This window comes from Pelodiscus sinensis, chromosome 14 (genome assembly GCF_049634645.1).
Source record: "Pelodiscus sinensis isolate JC-2024 chromosome 14, ASM4963464v1, whole genome shotgun sequence".
Taxonomy (NCBI): domain Eukaryota; kingdom Metazoa; phylum Chordata; order Testudines; family Trionychidae; genus Pelodiscus; species Pelodiscus sinensis.
This window is the reverse complement of record NC_134724.1, coordinates 34,710,965-34,732,559: the sequence shown is the minus strand read 5'-3', so window position 1 is coordinate 34,732,559 and position 21,595 is coordinate 34,710,965. Positions and strand designations below refer to the sequence as shown.

The window sequence follows — 21,595 nt, the reverse complement described above, 5'->3', positions numbered from 1 at the left end:
AAGTAGACAGGGTGTGACATTATCTTGCCTCCCCCAGGAGGTCTCGGGTAACCGTGTCTCTGGGGCTGGCACGGCAGACAGGAGCTCGTCGCTTTATGCTTGTTTGTAATGCATCTGCTGGCAAGATCAGCTGGGAGGCACGTGTGGGGCTTGTCGGTGCTTTGAATGATAGATTCTCGGCACACGGACCTTTCCCCAGTGGTAGATGCTCCACCAGCCTAGCAATGTCTTTGCAGCACGTTCGTGCTACTTGCACGCTGAGGAGAGGTCACCAATTGTGACCAATGAGAAGAGGCCTTTCCAGGACAAATGGGAGCTCAGAAAGGGCCTGATCCAAAGCCCATCCTAGTCAGTCTGTCTACTGACTCTGAGCTTGTCTACACAGCCTCTGTCCTGTGCTGTAACGGTCTCGGTTGGGGGTGTGAAAAAACACCCCCCTCCTCAGCGCAGCAAGTTACGGTGCTGTCATGCGCCAGTGTAAACAGGCTCCCAGTGCTACTAGCTGCTCTCTTTGTGGAGGTGTAGGGAACCTCTTTTTGGGTCGTATGTGGCCCCCGACTGATTTTTCTGTGGGTCAGTGACTCCCAAGTGAAAAGTTTAATAAAAACAAACTCTCACTGAGGTGGCCCCCATCTGTGAAGGAGAAAGACGCTCCCCACATTCCCCTCACACACCAGAGCCTACCGGGGCCCAGCCTAGTAGATTTTGTGAGTGCCAGCCCTGTCCCTGCGCTAGAGCGGTGGAAGAGCCTGGTGCTGGTGCCGTGCCTACATGGCTGTGGCTGCTCTTTAAACTTACAAGTGTAGACAAAGCCTCTGATGGGCTTTGGATCGGGCTGCCAGGGCCCATGCCTCACCCCGGGCTCCTTTTACTCCCCGCTAGCTAATCGTACCAGCCTTGAACTCCGAGACCTCTCCTCTACACCAGGATAATGGTGCCCCTGGGAGTTCGTTATGCACCCTCCCCTAGCACGGTGACTCCAGGGAGATGGAGGGGAACATCGCCCCCTCACTCCCCCTCACACTAATGAGGGCTGATGGGGCACATGCGTTGTAGCTTAGATCCTTCCTCCCTTCCCTGGGTCTCTACATTCTTTCCCCATTCTGTCCCCTAGCCCCTGCTGCCTGCATCCCCTTTCCTATCTTCCCCCACCCACGCTGATGTTGTTTCACCAGCGTTCACAAATGATGCAAGAGCCTGGACAGGCTGAGCTAGGGGAGCCTGCATGCTGTAAAATTTAAATTAAGACCATCTGTAGATCTTACTCCAATTAACTCAATAATTAGCACCTCATCAAGGGTATTGTCTGCCTGAAAACCTCTCCCCAAGGCCCAGCTCTCAGAGGCACTCAGCTTGGAAGCACAGCTAGTCTGGAAAATCAGGGACTTCATGAATCTGGCCAGGCACTGGGCTGGGAATAGCTGGGCAGGGGGTTTGGTCCAGGAGTGAGCATGTCCTGACTTGGAGAGATGTTCAAAGTTATTAGGGCAAATTCTTTGTGCCTCCACTTGAGTTAGGGGGCTGACATCAGCGAAGAAGTTGGCCCACAACATCGGCAACAGTTTATAAAGGCACGATCGTTCCATCGCATGAAAAGAAACTGTTTCAGGTAGGCTGTCGTTGAACAAATGCACGTGATTCACAAGGCAATGGGCACTGATGTTCTGTCCCGGCGCCGTGGTGTATGGTGATTGCACAGGTGCACAAATTGCCGTGTCATTGGATTTATTTGTAAATTGCCTCAGATCCCTGCTCAGGGCTGAAAAGCCTCCCATAGGAAAAAAGCTCCCTTTGTTTCCCTGAGGGTCTCTGCCTTCAGAGTTGGGAAGAAAGCCTTCAAAAGGTGAAATCAGTGCAAACGGTGTATGAGCTGCTCCCCGTGGACCTCAGAGGGCCGTGCTTGCTGAAGCCCACTCAAATGTCTGTGTTACTAGACCATGGCAGAATTAGCAGCTGATGGCTAAACCCTGTGGTTTGGGGCTGAGCTAATCCACTTTTTCCTGGCCCATCTTGAAGCAAGAAGGGATGAATTGGGGCTCTGGGTGGCCAGAGCTGATGGAAAAATTAGGGGAAATTTGCACAGTTTTTTTTGCCAGGGAACCACTGGCAAAAATCCACTCTGATAATTCCATCTAGTTGTACTCAGTGGGAATCAGACCAGGCCGGCTCAACCCACACCTGTCCCCTGACACAGGGCTAAAGCCACCACTTAGCCCTTGCCAGCTTTGGCACCTGGAAATGCTGACTATCTCCTGATGCTCTGAATACTCCCAGTTCTATAGACTTGGCCCACTGAACAAAGGCTGTGTATCTATTTGCAAATATAGTGAAGTACCTCATTTGTTCATGGTTCAAACAGCTCTGTTTTACCTTAGGCTACATCTTCTAGACTATGGGTTTTTTCTAGGGTACCAGAGAGATCCTGGAAAAACTCTGCCGCATCCTGGGAACACATCTGCTCTTCTGCTTTTTTGGGGGGGGGGGCAGACGTGCTTTTTTGGAAGCCCTGCCTTCCTCATGGAAAGAGGACTCTTCCGAAAGAGGAGGCTTTCCAAAATTTGGCCTGTCTACACTGGGCCAAATTTTGGAAAACCCTATCAGAGAAAGGTATGCAAATTGCGGAGCACATTTTGTGTACCTCTTTCCAATAGATCCTTGAAGTCTAGACATAGCCTGAGTCTTCCCTAACGATCATTTGGTAATTGCCAATGACTTGATGTTTGGGAGCAAGAAGGGCTGAGTTCTTCACCCACTTCCATCTTTGTTTGCAAATTGTCAACTGGTGGAACTCCTTGCCAGAGGATGTAGTGAAGACACTAATAGAGTCCAAGAAAGAACTAGAGATATTCTTGGAGGCTATATCCATCAATGGCTATTATGTCCAGGATGGGCAGGAATGGTGTACCTAGCCTCTGTTTGTCAGATGCTGGAAATGAATGACCAAGGATCAAGTGATAATTACCTGTTGTTTTCACTCCCTCTGGGGCATCTGGCATTGGCTGCTGTTGGAAGACAGGATACTGGGCTAGATGGACCTTTGGTCTGACCCAGTATGGCCATACGGTTGCCAGGTGTCTGGTGTTAAACCAGACAGTCTGTTATTTTCACCTTCTGTCCAGTAAAAAATTCAGAAAATACCAGACCCCTAAAATGTCCAGTATTTTCTGATTTCCTTCCCCCCTCTTTCCCTCCTCCCCGGTGAGGAGGTGAAAATCCTGGGCTGACCGTCTCAATACAGAGGCAGCCTGGAAACCCTATTGCTCACCAGGGAGCTGTCTGGCCCAGCTCAGGGAGGCAAGATGGCAGTCAGCCGCCAGCAACGTGTTAGGGCCAAAAAGCCTCACTACGCGGTTTTTAAAGGGGCCATGGTGGTTTCTTTTTAACAACTCTCGGGGTCTTTTTTTTCCTCAACAGCTCTTGGGGTCCTTTTTGTCAAGCAAAAAAAAAAAAAACCTTTCCTGGCATGTCTTTGTTTGTTTGTTTTTGGTTTTTGTTCGGTAATTTCAGAAAAAATATCTGGCAACCCTACGCTCAAATTGAGGCAGGATGATTCTGTGGCAGAACTGCTGAGTGAAACCCAAGTTATTGGCTGAAACCAGGAGTACCTAGAAGGAATTTGCTGGCCTGGCTTAGACAGGTCAGATTAATGATCCCTTTTGACTTTTAAAATCCATGAAAAAACTGGCATTGGCTACAACAGAGTAAGGCTTTGTCTTCTCTGCCACAAAGGTGACTGGCTTTTGTTTACAGTTGGATAACCGAAACCAAAATGCTAATCCTGTAGCATTTACCAGGAGGGAGCAAGATTAGGTTAACACTGATGTCAAATAACCAGCTCTATTAAAGACAATCACTCAGTCGGTAATACAGCACTGCAGAGAGAAACCTACATTAACCACCCTCTGTAACCGCTGGCAGCTTGTCCACGTCCAATTCTCAAAATTCATCCCCTTGGACAAACTTCTGTGGGTGCAAGACAGGCTGTGGAGCCCGCAGAACTCTTCCTGGTACTCTTTTCTCTTTGTAATGGGGCTCCCTCTTAACCTATGTTGCAGTGTAATTCCTCACTGGGGAAGAGGTGTTAAACAGGAGAGTAACAGATGATGAGGGGAAAGGTTTCCTTGTTCACATGCAAATAGCTGGCTGTTTGGAGGGAATGGCAGTTTTTTAAACAAACAATCAGGCAAACAAAAGGGAACTGGTCACGGGTCCCTAACAAGGAGGGCAGGAAGGTGGCCTAAAGCAAACAGCTGTTCTGAATTCCAGTGACTACTTGCAAACCTAGATTTTGCAGCATCCAAAGGGCTCTCGGGAGTAGCCATTTGAGTGGGATGGAATGAAGTGTACTTCCTTGATCTCTGTAAGGAGTTTTGCTGTCCTGATGGGAGGGACTAAAGAAATGCCCCCCCCCGAAAAGCTTGGGGAGCGTATCCCCACTTGGTGCAGAAGTCCTGCTTTACACTAGCCGAGGGTCTGAGCCTAAAGCTTTCCTGCTGCAGGCATGTCTCTGCAATTCTTTACCCTCCTCTGGTTCCTCCCTCTTCTATTTTGGAGGCATCCTCTTTGTTCTGTAGACTTCCAGTCCTGCAAACTCCTGCTTTGCATTTTCTGCTCCCTTCTCTTTCCTCTTTCGCACCCTGGGCTCAGTTATCGGCTCCTGTGGCGTTTACATCATTACCAGAGGCACAGGGGCCAATTAGTCCGGCCCGTTGGGGAATCAGCGTGAGGTAACTCTTCGCACTCTCCAGACACTCCAACGCGCACCCTCCAGGTGCCTCATCACTGCACAGTTTTAATTACCAGTTACCGATGCTCGTGAGATGCCATCCCAGCCTCTGCACGTCCGGTGGCTGTATACCTGAGGGCCAAGGTCCTCTGAGGTGTCACTCCACTGGAGTTAATGGAGCAGGGGCGAGCTACACCCCAGTTCATCCCCTTTGCCTTGGGTTTCGATTGCAGCCTGGGAGAGCAGCAGGCTCCTTGCTCAATGTCTGAGCCTGCGCCAGAGTTCGCTGTATCTGATTCAGAATGGGCACGTGTGGGCACCGGGCCAGGCCGCGACAAAGGGCTGCTCTAGACTCTTGCCCCTGTGAATCACATTCAGCATCCTGCTGTGTCATACCTGCGGGGAGGCCCCTCAGCGGGGCCTGGTCCCACCCACAGCCGCCCAGCTCCGAGAGCTGCTCCCCCCGGGAGAGTTGCCACCAGGGATTCTTAAACAGCGAGAGGAAGCTCGTGTTTTCCACAAGCAGATTCTGTTTCCAGCCACCCCAGTCTGAGCCCTCCCCATCTCAGGCCTCCACTCTGGGAGCACTTGCTGGCAGTGTTGCTTGGATACCCAAGGAAAGCAAAAGGTGGCTGCCAAGAACCTGCTCCTGTTACTGATATGAGGGGAAAGTCCTGGCACGGCCCTAGCGTTGAGTCACTCTTCAGTCCCACTGCCGTGGCGCTGTGATCTGTCCCCCAGCCAGCAGAAGTCCCTCTCCCGCCTTGCTCGGCACTCCCCAAACTCCTCTTCCCGCCATTCACATACAGCAACCGGGACACAATGAAATGGGAAGGAAACCAGGGGATGATGCAAGAGCCTCGAGGTTTCTGGCGAACTGGCAGGGCGATTGGAAGGTTTGCCCTAAAGGCTTGGAGTGGGGGAGGGGTACAGGGATGAGCTTGTTTTGTGCCTCCAGTGTCCTTGGCGGGTGGAGGACAACTTGAAATCAGTGTTGGCTGCAGGAAGAAATCTGTTTTCACAACGTGAAACCTTGTGAGTTCAGGATGACCCACGGTCAGTGCAGCGGTGATCTTTGGTAGCCTCTCTCCCCGCTGTAAGGTCTGCATGTTGGGCCTAGCAGCCAGGCATGGATCCATGGGATGGGAGGGGAGGTGGGGAAGGCTTGTCTAGGCTGTACAGGAGCAGCCTTTTGACACCTAGCTGCTGCCTTGATTCCCTGCGCTGCCACAGTGACTCCTTTGCAGGAAGGAGAACTGGCCACGTCGCTCTCACCTGGCCGCTCCCCACCTCAATATACGGAGGGAACAAGTAGCATCCCCACTGCAGGAAATGCTCAGGGAGGAGGATCATGGTCCGTCTCTGCTCCCGGCTGCTCATGGGGTTTCATTCAGGCAGCTGGCAAAATGCAAGTGTGTCTTGCCTTCTTTCCCAACACAGGTTGGGTGGGTCATTGCCTGCACCTCAAGTCAACCAATTCCCAGGGCAGCAGCACCTGCAAGGGTTGTGGGGGGTGGGGGGCAGGGTTTCTGGGCATTCTATGCAAGTTGGGGCTGGCCACAAAAATCTGCAGTTTTCTTGAAAAATCTAAAGTGAGGAAGGAAATACAAATCTAGCCCAGTGGTCACCAGCAGGAGCGGCCTGAGGCCAGCTGCGGCAGCTGGCGCTCTAGGCGGAAGGTGCGATCTGCGCCCCCACCTGCACGGCCATCATTAGCCATGATGTAATCACGGGGCAACGTCATCATCAGGCACCTGAGCCTGCGGCGCCCTAGGCAACTGCCTAGTTGGCCTAGGTCCACGGGCCACCCCTGGACCAGCCAGTAGATCTGGATCTACTGGTAGATTTGGGAGCCTAACTGGTTTCGCCAGGAGGCTATCGCCTGCCAGCATTTCGGCTGCCCCACCCCCACTGCTATGCTTCTGCCCTCTCCCTTGGAATGCCTCCTAAGAGCTTTCTGCTTGCTGTGCAGGGTGCGGGGGAGAGAGAGTGAGCAAGGTGGGACCTCAGAGCAGGGGTGGGGGAGGAGGCGGGGCCCGGGTATGTGGGTTTGAAGTAGATCCCGGATTGGACTTAACTTCAAAAAGTGATCTCGTGCTTAAAGGCTGGAGACCGCTGTTCTCCACTTTCTGCATGGAGATCGTCCGGGATAACATGGTGCAGTGTGGAGCCAGAATCTGGTTTGAATTAGTGTAAAACTCGTAGATTCTCTGTAATCTGAAGTCAGAGAAGCAAGATTGGAGGATGTCAGTGACTCACCCAGAGGATCTGACTCTATCGCAGAAGCACGTGGCGGGGGCAGGCTCTTTGCCAGGCCTGCAAAGACCGAAATGGGTCTTTCAAAATGGAGGTGGTGGGTGTTAGCTGCTCAAACCGCATTGAGTGTTAGGGGAGATTGGGCACATCACTCCACTAGGCCCTGTTAAAAATGCCACCCTAAAACAATAGCTTTGCACAAGGTGGGCTGCCACCAGTTCCTGCCCTAGCCAGAAGTCAAGCTGGTCAGAAACTTGTGGTTTTTCCCTTAGAAAACGTGGAGGGGGTGGGGTGGCTGGGCAGGAGCTGTTTCAGCGATGAGTAAACAAATGGGCCGGGTCGGGGAGGCAGGATCTTTCATGTGCTGGAAGGGAAGGGACTAGCTTTGGTGTTTCAGAGAGATCCTCCTCCGGTCTGGGGGAGGCCAGGGGAGTGTCTGAGCTAAATACAAGGTGGGACAGATTAAGGGTGAAAGGTTCACACATGCTGTAAGAGACAGCTTAAAATGAAGTGGGCAATAAAGCATTAGCAGCAGGGTGTGTTACAAATTGTTGTAATGAGCCATAAAACCACTGTCTCTAAGGCCATCCTAGGCACATTCTTGTAGGCTGGGCCGCCTGGTGCTGTGGGGGAATGGGTGTGAGGTAACTCTCCCCACCCTCCCCACACTCCAACAGCCCCCTCCAAGTGCCTCTGCACAGCCCAGCTTTAATGGCCAGTCCCCAATGCTCCTGAAACGCCACCCAGCCACTGCGTGTCCACGTTTCTCCTGTGACTGCCAGCAGAGGGGCCCATCACAAGCACGTGGGGTGGGTTCTGTGATGGAGCACGCAGCCACTGTGGATACAACTCCAACTCCGAGAGAGGTCAGTGGGCTGAGCCATGGTATTTGGAGCTGGCTCCAGCTCTCTGAATTTGGATCACAGGTTTTTGGAATGCCCCCCTTTTTTTTTTGAGGGGGTGGAGGGAGGGACAGCTCAACTTAGAAACCAAAGGGGCCGGAGGTCACCTTTTTAGTAATTTTACCAGTCATTTTCCTCTTGTTACTATGGCAATTAATGACTGACATGAGCGATCAGACCATGTTCTTGTATCCATCACTCCTCCACCATTCCAAGAGCATTATTAGAACACAATCTGTACTATAATGTATCACAATACTGGAAAGGTACCAACCTCACTAGCAGCCCCATTGTGAAAGGGGCCTGCCCAGAATGAGGAAGTCCCTGCCCCAAGAAGCTTACAATCTAGACAGAAACTGGTGGGGGGGAGGGGGCAGGAATTGTACATATTCCCTCCCTGACCTTCAGTGCATCCCATCTGCAGAATGTCTGTCTTGCTTGCCACATGAACACCAGCTCATGCTGTGTGTGCTAGGGATGTAAATGCCTCTTTGAAATGTTAAAATGGTGAAATGTTAATAGTCTAACCAGTTAACTGGGGTCCAGATTTGTAGAGGGCCAGGCTAGAATAAACCTATGGGGCTGATCTGGCTGGGGTCAGGCCCCACACACCTCACGGTGGGCCCAGCAGAGGTGGAGCAGCCTTGCTAGACCGCCACTTACCTGGCTACTTAGAAAGCATCACCCGGTAGACTAATTAACCCTTTACATTCCTAGTGTGTGCTGTACAGTACTTTGGTGCTGAACAAATAATTTTAGTAAAAACCTCTCCTGGCTTTTTGTGCTTTGGTTGGCACTTGTTTGTGATTTGGGGTATACATTGAGTTTGAGCCTTCGTGATGGAGTTTTTCAATAGTCTCCTTGCAGTCTGCAGACATTTCACCTTTCTGACTGTTCCTTTTAATTTCTGTTTAACCTCCTCATTTTTTTGTGAAATTCCCCCTTTTTAAATTAAAGAAACCCACAACAGTAACTTTAGCTTTTTTTTTTTTCCCCCCCTACAAAGGTTTTAAATTTAATTACATGAAGGTTGCTATTACTGAGTGGTTTAGCTATATTCAACTCTTGGACTAAATCGGATGTTTGACTTAGGACTAAATTGGGAATGGCCTCTCCCCTTGTGGGTTTCATGACAAAGCTGCTTCATAAGATAGTCACTTGTAGTGTTAAGAAATTTAATCTCTGCATCCCTTGTTGAGGTGACATACGGTAGTTAAAATCACCACTGTTGCACACTACTATAGTAATCCTTGTACAAATTATGCCTTGTGAGGTGTCATTTGAAAACTCATAATTTGCTGATCATTATTGTCCTGATTAAACTATGGCAACACTGTATATAAGATTCCACTGTATGGCGTTACTGGAACACTTTCTGATTTGGGGCACAGCTGAGAGTGCCATGTTTACTACAGTCTGTTCTGAATTTGGGACACATCCCAAAACTGGTGGTATATTCTATTGTAAGATTTTTTGCAAGCCAGTAACAGAAGTGAGCTCTTGTGTGGCTCTCTGTGAACTAGGGTAGTGCTACAACAATCCCTCAGCACACCAGCCGCTGGTTACCACCCAGACAACTGATCTTAGTGGTGAAAGGTTATTAAAAAACACAATTCCCCACACATTAGGTTCTTCCCATCTCAAAGGATCAGACACTCACCTCCACATCCACATGTACTTTTACTTATCAAATACCGCATTGTAGGCAATCTTTAGTCAACTAAGTAAAGATTAATTTTAAAAGTTATTGAAGGGTTAAAGGAATCATATCCATTACAATCTATTTCCAAGACTATATCCTGAATCCATTTCAGGATGATAGCATTGATGGTAATTCTGCTGGCTTGCAACAAGTGTCTCTGAATCACCCCGAAAGACTGGCGGTTGTCAGTCCTTTGTTCAAAACTTCCTTTTCGTTAAAAAAATCAGTCTGGAAAAAATGGAGCAGGATTGAAGACCAAGAATGATGTCAGTCTGCAGTTGATACATCTTCAATACTGGCTCAGACATGGAGTCCTGGGTCATATGTGCCTGGCTGAGTCATGAGGCCATCATTGCCTATGTGCTGCCTGAAGAGACCTCTGGAGGGATTCCTGGAAGAGCTGATTGTCCTTAATGGGCAGGCTAGGTAACCTTGATGTAAATGTGCTGGGGTGTTTCTCCAGAAATGTAAGTTTGAGATATAAGTGCGATTTGTAACTTTTCCAATGCTACCTTACACAACATTACTTGCTCAAGATTTACCATCACTGTGCCGCAGCGGTGATACAGCCGGGGTCACCTTTCTTTTGTACAGTGTTACAATTACTAAAGGGTATTCCAAATCTGGGGCGTGGCCAAAGTTAGTTCCTCAGTGACAAAGAGTAAGCTGATGCCTTCAGCTGGCTATAAAGAAGGTCAAATGGGCCATCATGTGCTAAGTGGCTATTCATTGGCAGGAAAAGGGAGATGGGCAAAAAATCAACATCTATGTACAGAAAGAGCACAGAGTTTCCAGTCAGTCTGCCTGATTCCAGGGTCCCAGCTGGAGATACTCCTTAAATGAGGGCAAAGACTATAAAAAACAAGGCGCAGGTGCCCCAAGTGATCCCTCCTTTATCTTCCCACCGCATTGACAACACCTGAAGCACAAAAGAAACGGTGTTGGATGGGAGATAGGAAGGGAATGCTGGCTGAACCCAGGTTTAAGTTAGGCACTAATCGTGTTCTTAGTTGTAACCATTTTTGACATTTAGGTCTCGTTACTTGTGTTCACTTAAAACCTAACCCCAGTGTGTTTGAATTGACGTGTTTGGGGAAAATTTCAGTGGGGCAACAGAAATGATACACACAAGTCTTGTTATTAGAATGAGGGCCGGGATAGGAGTTCGTATGGTCCAGGGACAAGGCTGGGCTGTAGGTAAAACACGTTTCTGGGGAAAATGGGGGGTGTGCTGGTATCGCTGTGGTATCTTTCAGACTGTAGTATCTTTGAGACCTGGCTGGAAGTGACTTGCATGCTGGAGGCTGTTTGTGAACAATCCAGGAGTGGAAGCAACTCCAGCACTGTAGTATAAAGGGCTCCCTATGTTAGAGGGCAGGGGACACAGCTTCTTCGTAGTCTAGCAGTGGTCCCCAATGTTTTGGGGCTGCCGTGTGCCTGGGAGCGGGGGCTGCACATGTGCTGCGGGCCTGGGAGAGGGGGCAGTGCATGCGCCGTGCGTCGAGCCGGGGGTGCAAGAATGGCTCAGGCTAGCCCTGGTCATTAGGTGGGCGCGCATAAATGCCCCGGTGGGCACCATGGTGCCTGTGGGCACCGCGTTGGGGACCACTGGTTTAGATCATACCATGTGCATATACCACACTCCTCCCCAAATGATTCTAGTGTATTACAGCCACGTTAGACTGTCGTCTTCCTGCCTTTTCCTGGAATGATTTCGCCTGCCCCCGCACCGCTTTGTAATCCCACATACTGTATATCAAAACAGCCCTTTGATTGTTAGTCAGAGGACACACCCTGCTGATTGTTCTTCCCAGTGGCCTCCCTTTCTCTTAATTAGCATCTGACTAATTTAAAAGAGAGGGGAGGAGTCAGCATCTGCAAATAAACATCTGACTAGAGAGATAAGCATCTCCTCTCCTCTGCCTGAACAGAATCTATCTAGGGCCAGTCATCTCCTTGTGACCTGCCTATAACTTCAAGACGTTAAAAACATAGTTTCCAGTGTAGCTAAATACAGATGTTTTGCCGTGACTAGGATGAGCAGGGAAGTACTGGCTGGTGGTAGAGACCGCCCATGTCACTGTTTGGTGCCCTACTGTGTAAACATCTGGCCCAGAGGATTCCTGTCAACCCTGATGTTCTCCCTCCTCCATGCCCTGTGCCCTTTGGCACATGAAGAGCTTCATGCACTACATACAGCTTAGAAATATCTGACCCCAACTAGTAGGGAGTTGACTTGAGGGGACAATTAGTTGGCCAGGACTAAAAAAATAAGCGGTCTCCACGAAACCTGTAGCTGTAAGGCACAGCAGCAAGGAAGGGAGGCCCCGTGGCAGAAATCTGAAGCCAGCGTGGTTCCCGAGTGCTCTCAGCCTAGAGACGGCAAACCACAGATACAGTCACCCAAGTGATGAAGCTGAAGATAAGAGTGATTGCTGCCGTGCCTGAGAAGCCTCAATGCAGGTGTGGTTTCTAACTTTGACAACCCTCACGCCTCCTGCTGCTTTTATCCCAGGCACACCTCAGATGCTCAAGGTGACATGGCCTCCCTACACTAAAGCTTTTTGCCCAGTGTAGATGCAGCTACAGCCGTGCCGAAAGCACTAACTCAGACTCTCAGGCATTGTCTCGTCTGCCAAAAAAAGATATTTTCCCCCTTCGGCTAGATAACAATCGTGTTACTGTAACTCATGGTGCAGACAAGGCTCTGTAGTCATTCCAGTAACCAGGAGGTTGGTCCAGCACCCTTGCCTAGCTACCCCGCTGTAAACACTACAAGCCTTGTTTTCACTAAGGCTTCACAGGGACATAACCATGGCACGCCAGTGATCTTGCTGTGACCTCTCCCTCAGCACCTTTTTGGCAGCAATGATGCCGCTTTAGAGAAGGAGGTGCAGTGTCTCCGACCACGGAGCAGCAATATCCTGACTGAGGTCTGGGAGCCACAAGTGTCTCTTTAATGCCTCTCTTCTGGCTCTCTGCAGGACATGATATTAAAGTGCTGTGATTTAATTATTAACCAATCAGGATGCGTTTACTAGGTTATTAGCCAATTGCAGATGATCTAATAATACTTGAGGAGGTGCTGGAGCTAGGGGTGCTGTCGCACACCCTGGCTTTAAGTGGTTTCCATTATATACAGGGGCTACGTCTAGACTGGCATGATTTTCCGCAAATGTTTTTAACGGAAAAGTTTTTCTGTTAAAAGCATTTGTGGAAAAGAGCATCTAGATTGGCACGGACGCTTTTCTGCAAAAAGTAAGCGTCCATGCCAATCTAGATGTGGTTTTGCCCAAGAAAGCCCCAATCGCCATTGGGGCTTTTTTGCACAAAACAGTCCTGAGCTGCCTACACTGGCCCTCTTGTGCAAAAATATTTCCGGAAAAGGGCTTTTGCCCGAATGGGAACGTCAAAGCATTTGCGCAAGAAGCACTGATTTTGGACAGTAGAACGTCAGTGCTTTTGCGCAAAATCAAGCGGCCAGTATAGACAGCTGGCAAGTTTTTGTGTAAAAGCAGTCGCTTTTGCAGAAAAACTTGCCAGTCTAGACGCAGCCAGGGTGTACTGCTTGGTTCAATGGTTCTCAGCACCCCACAATAAAAACTGTCCCAGCACCTTTGTCGGGTCAGCCATTGTGCTGTGGTATGAATAGTACTGTAGGAAATGGGGAGGGGAGGGGAGGAGGAGGAATTCACACTACTGTGACTCTTTTGGGTAATGTTGTTTGCTAATTTGGCTCCTGAACCCCTGAAATCTGTGTGTCCCTGCCATGGAGGATCTTGAGAAGGAATGAATATGAAGGCTGATTGAGTGAAAGCAGGGCAGACACCTGTGTGGGGATACCTGTTTTGATTTAAGAATGGCTTTTTTTTTTTTTTTTTTTTTTTGGTTTCAGCTTAAACCTCTGCCTAGAAGGGGGGGGGAAAGAAGGTAAATGTCTGTGAGTTAATGATATTAGAGGTGGGGAAGGGTAGATGTCTGTGAGCTAATGGTATTAGAGGTGATAATTGGGGAAGCTATCTTTGTAATGGGTAAGGTAGTTGGGGTCTTTGTTCAGCCCCCTGCAGAGAGTGTCGAATTTTAGCATGAATGCCAGTTCAGAGGATTCCCTTTCAAGTGCAGATTTGAAAGTCTTCTGGAGTAGGATGCATGTGATTAGGTCATTGAGACAGTGTCCTTTCTGGTTGAAATGGCAAGAAACTGTTTTTTCTTTGTGATCCTGTCTAATATCTGTTTTGTGGGCATTGATTCTTTGGCGACGTGTCTGAGACGTTTGTCCAATGTACATAGCAGACAGACACTTTCGGCACATGATAGCATAAATTATATTTCTGGATGCGCAGGAATATGTGTTCTTGATCTTATAACTCATTTGGTTAGGCCCAATAATGGTGTCAGCAGAGTGAATATGTGGACAAAGCTGGCAACGGTGTTTGTTGCAAGGGAAAGTACCAGGGTTGGTATTAGTGTGGTATATCCTGTGGTTGTTGGTAAGAATCATCTTGAGGTTAGGTGGTTGTCTATAGGAGACTATGGGTCTGTCTCCCAGAGCTTCTTGGAGTTTAGTGTCCTGTTCCAGTATAGGCTGTAATTTATTGATAATGTGTTGGACAGGTTTAAGTTGGGAGCTGTAGGTGATGACAAGTGGTGTTCTATTGTTGGTTTTCTTGGGTCTGTCTTGTAGTAGATGGTTTCTAGGTATTCGTTTGGCTCTTTCGATTTGCTTTTTTATTTCTCCGGGTGGGTAGTTGAGGTTTATAAATGCTTGGTAGAGATCCTGAAGTTTCTGGTCTCTGTCGATAGGATTAGAGCAGATGCGGTTGTATCGAAGGGCTTGGCTATATAGACGATGGATCATATGGTGTGTGCTGGATGGGAGCTGGAAGCATGTAGGTAGCTGTATGAGTCAGTGGGTTTTCTGTAGAGGGTGGTGTCTAATTTTCCATTGTTGATTTGTACTGTGGTGTCGTAGTCTTTAAAGCACTACATAGTCCTGTATTTTGTTTCAGCTACACCAGACTAACACGGCTACATTTCTATCACTGTTCAAAATAAGGTTCTAGTGTAGACCAGGCCCCAGAAAAAGGAAAAGATACTTCAGATATTAGAGTGGTGAATGAGGTAAAGGAACCCACAACAGAATATAATAGGTCTTAATGATTCTAAGTCTTGGGAGGAAATATTATAACAACCAATATTTATTTTAGAAAAAGTCAAAATAAAACTGCACCTGTTTATTACTTCCCTGAAAAACAGAGGAGGCTGTAGAGAGGCCCTTTGCCATATCCAGCAGCAATCAAAAGTTCTTTATAGGGGAAAAATATAATTCAAGAGATGGAAAACAAACTTACCCAAAGTAAAACTACTAAAAATGAGGGGAAAATATTTAAATATAAGTCTTAATGTTATGAAAGGAGATACTACATATATATCTAGAAATAAAGATACATTTTTATGAATGGAAATAGTCATAACATATATTGCACTATGGACAAATTTGCTATGGGCATCATCAAAAGACAAAAGCATGGAATACACCATCATGCTGTTTTCACACAATCACTTCTCACTGCGGAAAGGCACGTTAGTTTTTCAGTTGTGATCCTGTCTGGCAAGTACAAAATAATGCTCACAGCAATAGTTAACAGTTGTTCACCAAGCTTATTTTCCCCAGGAATCTGAAACAGATACAAAAGAGACTTTTGAGTGTGTGGCATGAATCTTCATGGTGCATCTTTTAAAGAGACTTGGTTTGTAAGTACATTTTCTAACTGGCTGAAGAATATTTTATGCTTTGATTTTTTTGTCTAGTGGAATGCTTTCATAGTGCAATGATGTTATTATACATATCAAATATTGATGGATTCTCATTGGTCCTACTAAATAAGTGAATTTTGTGCCATTAGAGTATAATTAAAGTTCAATGAGCTCTAATATGTATATGTGCAAATAAGAAAGCTTATTACCTTATTGTTGCTTTTAATGAATGTGAATCCAAATATATATATATTCAAGTGAAGATATCAATGTAGAATTATATACTTGGCCAATTAAAAGAAAACACAACAAGATGGTAAAAATTACCACTGGTATATCTAGAAAGAGCTGAGATTCTATCTATGCAGACTCTTCTAAACTATTCCACTTTTATTATCCGACCTTACTGTCAAACATATTACTTAAATCTGTTGAAGAAAATAAAGAAAGACAAAGCCCCTGAGTTTGACAGAGGGACTCAAACAGTGGTTTTAAGGCCCCAGTTCAAGAAAGTACTTAAGCACGTATCTCTCGCTATACATAAAATTTTTCCTGTGGAATGAGAGTGACATCATCACATCACTCTGCATCCAGCCTGCCTTCTCCTACCTTCGCCCCCCCCTTCCTTTTGTCAGTGCTAGGGAGCCAAGGTTGACACGCGGGAGGGGGAGAGCTGGGGGATGGAGAGGCATTGGCCCAGCGCCCCCCCCCACTCCCATGATGGGTCAGGGGGAGTGCTGGGGCTGGTGTGAGGGGGAAAGAGTAGAGTGAGGGCTGGTGCAAGTCGAGAGCAGCCAAGTCTGGCCTAGCCTCACTTCCCTCCCCCCCCCCCGCCCAACCTCCCCACCTGACAGCTGGGGGGAGAGCTGGGGCTGGCCTGGCCTCCCCTCTCTCCCCCCTCCCCATTAAGTAACAACAAGCATTTTACTTGACATTTTTTATATACTTTCCTCATTACTGATATGTAACAGCAATATCCTCAAAAGTTTATGCAACACATTTCAACTGATCAAAAAAAGTAAATATATTCTGTGGAAAGTTTGAATGAGATTAAAAATTGATTTTACCTGAAAAGTTTCTGAGGGGTTAGTCTGTAATTGAAAAAACTTAAAATAACAAATAGTCTTGCAGCACCTTAGAGACTAGCAAAAAATGGAGATGGTATCATGAGCTCTCATGGGCACAACCCACTTCAGATGAATGGGTTGTGCCCATGAAAGCTCATGATACCATCTCCATTTTTTACTAGTCTTTAAGGTGCTGGAAGACTATTTGTTGTTTTTTGAAGTTTTTCATGGCGTTCTTGAACAAAACAAAAGCCATTTTTCATTACAAGTTTTTTACAAAAATGCAGTCATTTCTAGGCATGTATATTGAACCAGTAGCCAAAAATATAAACCTTAAAACAACATATTTTCTTAATAGATATTCTTTTCTTTTTCTCCTCCAAGTCCATGTCTATACTAGGAAATTATTTCGATATTACTAAATTTGACTTAAGAATTCCCGATTTAACAAGTTCAAACTTGCACGTCCTCAATATTGGGAAGCATCAAAATTAGTCCGAGGCAGGTTCCGTTAATATGGACTTGCTACTTTGGACTCTGAGCCCCAGGAAGCCCGCTGGGGAGCTGCGGAAGGCCTCACTGGGTGCGTCTACACTGCACACGTAACTTGAAATAAGCTACACATTTTAAGCTATGCAAATTTGCGTAGCTTATTTCGAGTCCATTTTGAAAAAGCTTATTTCAAAATTTGGCGCTGTCTACACAGCACTTATTTTGAAATATATTGCTATTCCAAAACGTCCCTTACTCCTCGTGGAATGAGGTTTACCGAGATGTCGGAAAAGCGAGTCTATTATATTTCGAAATAACAGGCGAGCTCAAAAGACATGGAATAGCTGTTTTGGGTATCCTGAAATAGCCCCAGAAACCCAATTAATTCAAATTAGTGGCACAGGAGCGTCCACACCAACTAGGGTTGCCAGGTGTTCGGTTTTGAACTGAACAGTCCAGTATTTGAGCTTTCTGTTCAGGAAGCCAAGTGAGAAAATAGAAATGTCCGGTATTTTCTAAATAAGATGTAATGTGGATTGTGATGTAATGTCAAGTGTGTCCAGTATTTTTGTTGAAACCATCTGGCAACCCTAATACCAACATTATTTTGGACTTAGAAATTCATAATTAGAATTATTCCTGATGAAAGGCAGGACTACAGAGTTTGAATTCAATGGCCCGTTATTACGAAATAACGGGCTTGGTAGTGTGGACACTAATTCGAACTTGGGGCAGGGTTATTTCTGACTAAGGTCCTAGTGTAGACCAGGGCCAAGAGTGTTTAATCATAGAATCATATTAGCGCACTAAGTCTGTGCCCTCTCACATCTAAACTGGTGGCATTGTGTTGTATCTCCACAAACTCAGTGTTCTTATGAGCTAAGTTAAAATGGCTGTCTTATTTACTGAAATGTTCGGGTTTTGTTTTTTTTTAATGTGCTAGCTGGGATGCTCGTCCCTCTGAGAACTGGCAAGGAGGTAAGAGGCACACTTTATAATTGATGTCCAAATGAATAATCCGTTTTTTTTTTTGTTGTTGTTGTTTTTTTTGAGACTGGTAATTTAGCTAATATCAGCCATTTCCCCCCTCACTTCTCCTCTTGGACCTCACTAGAAGTGGAGAGGGTAGAGGAGATATTGCCCCCCTTTTTCTCCCTACACTTATTTTTACATATATTCTAAAGTGTGAACTGATTTCATTCATCTCAATGGGGTGTTAACCCAGCATCTTAGTACTAGAACTGTGAATGCCAAAATGGCTAATTTCATCACTGCTGATTATTTTATGGTTGTTCTTTGTATAGAGATTGCAGATTCAGATATGTCAGTTTCCAAATCAATGTAATTAAATCCCTTAATTTAATGCCCTTTGCTTTAGTAAACTAAATCAATGTTTGCCATGACTAACCTGATTTAACAGTGGGCTCACATGGGGGATGGCTTCAGTTATATACTAGCCCATGTAATCCAGTCAAGTGGGGGAGGTCTAGGTTGGCTATTAGGAAAAGCTATTTCCCTAGGCGGGTGGGGAAGCACTGGGATGGGTTCCCTAGAGAGGTGGTGGAATCTGCATCCCTAGAGGTTTTTAAGTCTCAGCTTGACAAAGCCCTGGCTAGGTTGATTTAATTGGAAATGGTCCTGCTTTGGGCAGGGGGCTGGGCTTGATGACCTCCTGAGGTCTCTTCCAGCTCTATGATTCTATTATTCTAATTGCAATACACCTGTATTGTTGTACCCAGCCTATCTCCAGATGAACAGCATTTGGACATGCAACAAATTGGCTCTTGCCACCTCCTCCTATTTAAAGAAGAGCTACTGCTGGTGGTGAACTGCTATTAGTTATCTGTTCTTCATGCTTTGCCACTGTACAAGAGTAGCACTCAGCTCCTGCAGTACATAGGAGAAGAGGGGGGCCAGGAGGCAGTGCATACAGAGAAGGAGCTGGCTGGTAGGCTGCTTCCTCATTATTGCTCCAGACCTGATCTAGTGGCGGCTGACTGAGCTTAGACAGAAAGGTAGGTGAGACCCTGTAAGACCCTGGGGGAATGTGGCAGTGGTATCACCTAGCAATGAAACATTTTATGGTGGCAATTCACCATCCACTCTTCAGTGCTCTGTATGATGAGAAGGACACAGCATTGCTGAGTGGCATCTGTGAGTTCTAATTCTGCCCTTACCACTGGCTTATTGGGGAAGTCATTTACCCTCTTAATATCTCTTTCTGAATAACAAAAATAACACTTCCTGGAGTAAGGTGAGGATGAATTACTGGCTAGCTAATGTTTGCACAGCTCTCTGAAGAGGATAAGGGCTAAATATCAATGGCAAGAAATGCACTTGGGACTGATGCCTTGTGTAGTCACATTTACTTGTGTGAAGTGCATGTAAATACTGTGTGACGTTACTGGATTTTAACATGGACACGCAGATGAGGGTTGTACCTGCTGTTGGGATGTTTGCCCCAAATTTTGAACTAAGTGGGCCAGGCGAGGTGCTGATGCTTTTTCTGATTCTGTTTATGCTATTCACATGCATGTATGAATTGTGTATTTAAAGTTGTAAGTATTGGCTATGTACTGGTATTTCAAGTATTTGCTTCTGGGATACAGCAAGAGGCCTTGCCCACCTATTGTGAACGGGGCCTACTCAAATGAGTAGCCATCATGGATATTGGCCCTTAAGTGTTGCCAATACACATCTGTGGAATTCTGCTGCAAACTTGCAGTCAAGCATGTATGTACCCCATGGTCGCTTGCCTAAAAAGGACATGAACAGGTAACTTGCTCATGTCACATATTCCATTTTGGGAGATACCTTCACACAGTGGGCAAGATTGTGAAAAGGACCGTAGGGGATCTTCCACTTCAGAAGCAGCTTTGCTTTGAATTGGGCCTGGAAGAATTGTTAACCCATCTTAACAAAGGATGTACTCCAGTGTATTCCATCTCTCCTAAGAGCCTCCACGGGGAACCTTGTGATTGGTGTATGTAATGTGACTTCTTTAACAGTTCTGCTCTCAACCTTTTCTTTCTCTTTAATAATAAACCTTTAGATTCTAAAGGACTGATATGGTGTTCTTTTGGATAAGACCTAAGGTATAAACTGGCCTGGGAATGTGGCTGGTCCTTTGGGATCAGGAGTTGGTGAGGTCGGTTTTCATAATCTCTCATCTAAGTAAGGTGTGGTGCTGGTTATGGCACAGGTAAAGCTGGAGTGTCCAAAGGGGTTGCTTGGGTGACATCTTGCTGACCAGTGTGGCACCTGAAGTGATCTTTGATCGGTTTCTGCCTTATAGTGGAGGACCTCCAGTCTTGGGTTGTAAATAGTCCTGTTTCTAAGATATTTGCCCTGATTCTACCCTTTCAGCAGTTCCCCCCCCTCCCTCCCAGAAACTGTTATACTACAAACTGTCACATCAGGCTGGAAGTCTTGTGTGCCCTCTGCATGAAGGCAAATAGAGCAAGGCAGTGAAGTATCAGGCTTTTAACATCTGTCTGTTTGCAAAGTGGTGTTATACCGACTCCTCCCCTCCTTAAACTGAAGAATGTTGTCCTAATCTATAACAAAAAACACTAACACGGCTACATTTCTACCACTATTCTACATGCTAATCTATAATGATCCGCACCACTGTAAAAATGTTCCCAGGGGATCTTATTCTGAGCCCCCTGTTAATACATATTGCTGGCTGCTCAGAACTTCAAAAGAGAAGTCCTAGATTTCATGGCTCTGTCCACATAGGCCGGTTACAAGCCCTCCGTTTATTTTAGGACTCCCTGGCAGTGCCAGCACATGACCTCTTGGCTTCTAATAGGATGTTGCACCATTAGGCGAGGACAAGATGTTATCATGGGCTGATGCAGAAAGTAGCGTCATCGTGACGCAACTATTTCCTCCCACTGGCAAAAGACAAAATAAGTAGTCTCATGTCTGGGAGTGTTTTTAAAAATACAACTCTTTCCTTGGGGAAGAGGAGAGACGGGAGAATGATCTTTGGCCTCCACTTGGTTATCTTTCTCTTTATAGCTCAGTTCACGGGGAAGAAAGAATTGTGTGTGTGTGTGCGTGTGTGTGTGTGTGTGTGTGTGTGTGTGTGTGTGTGTGACTACAGGGCTGTACTTATCAGAAATAAACTGCGTTGTAAACTCATGCCCAGAAATCAGTTTGTTGGGGTTGGACAGAGTAAGGGTGTGTTTGTTCTACTTGAGCTCTTTCCAGAATCAACAAAATCTACATGCAGGCCTGGAATAGCTAGATGATCCTGGTAACAGAAGTGATGAAATTAACAACAAGCTGTAGGCTCCAGAGTTAACATGTGACTGAGATGAATAAAACATCGCTCTAAGAATGACTCAAATTACTATTCAAAGCTACCTGCTGATTCAAGAAGACACACTACATGGTTCACAGTCAGAAGTGACGTGTTTTTTGTTTTGAGCGAAAGTTTAAATTCTTAGACGCTGATGCCATTGCTCAGCCCGCTTCCTGCACGTGCTCCGAGAGACAAGAGCAGTTGGCTCTCTAGTGAGATCATTCTTCAATAGAAAACCAATCCATTTATGAGCCTCGGTGCAGTTTGGGGCTGGACAACTCTCACTAGCATGGCACAGAAGTGAGGGTTCCTCATTTCAGAGTGGTTCTACACTGGTCTTCCTTAGTGGTTGTTCCAGCTCATATGTTAAGTGGGGCTTTA

General features: G+C 46.5%; 1 protein-coding gene across 1 annotated transcript in view; it reads left to right on the top strand.

The window, feature by feature from the left end:
- Positions 1 to 1,455: 1,455 nt before the first annotated feature.
- The window catches only part of C14H15orf39 (chromosome 14 C15orf39 homolog), a 52,593-nt gene continuing 32,453 nt past the window's right edge, over positions 1,456 to 21,595 (top strand). The window contains exon 1 of the mRNA XM_075897403.1: positions 1,456 to 1,609. The gene's annotated coding sequence lies outside the window, so the exon portion shown is untranslated. The remainder of the gene's footprint in view (positions 1,610 to 21,595) is intronic.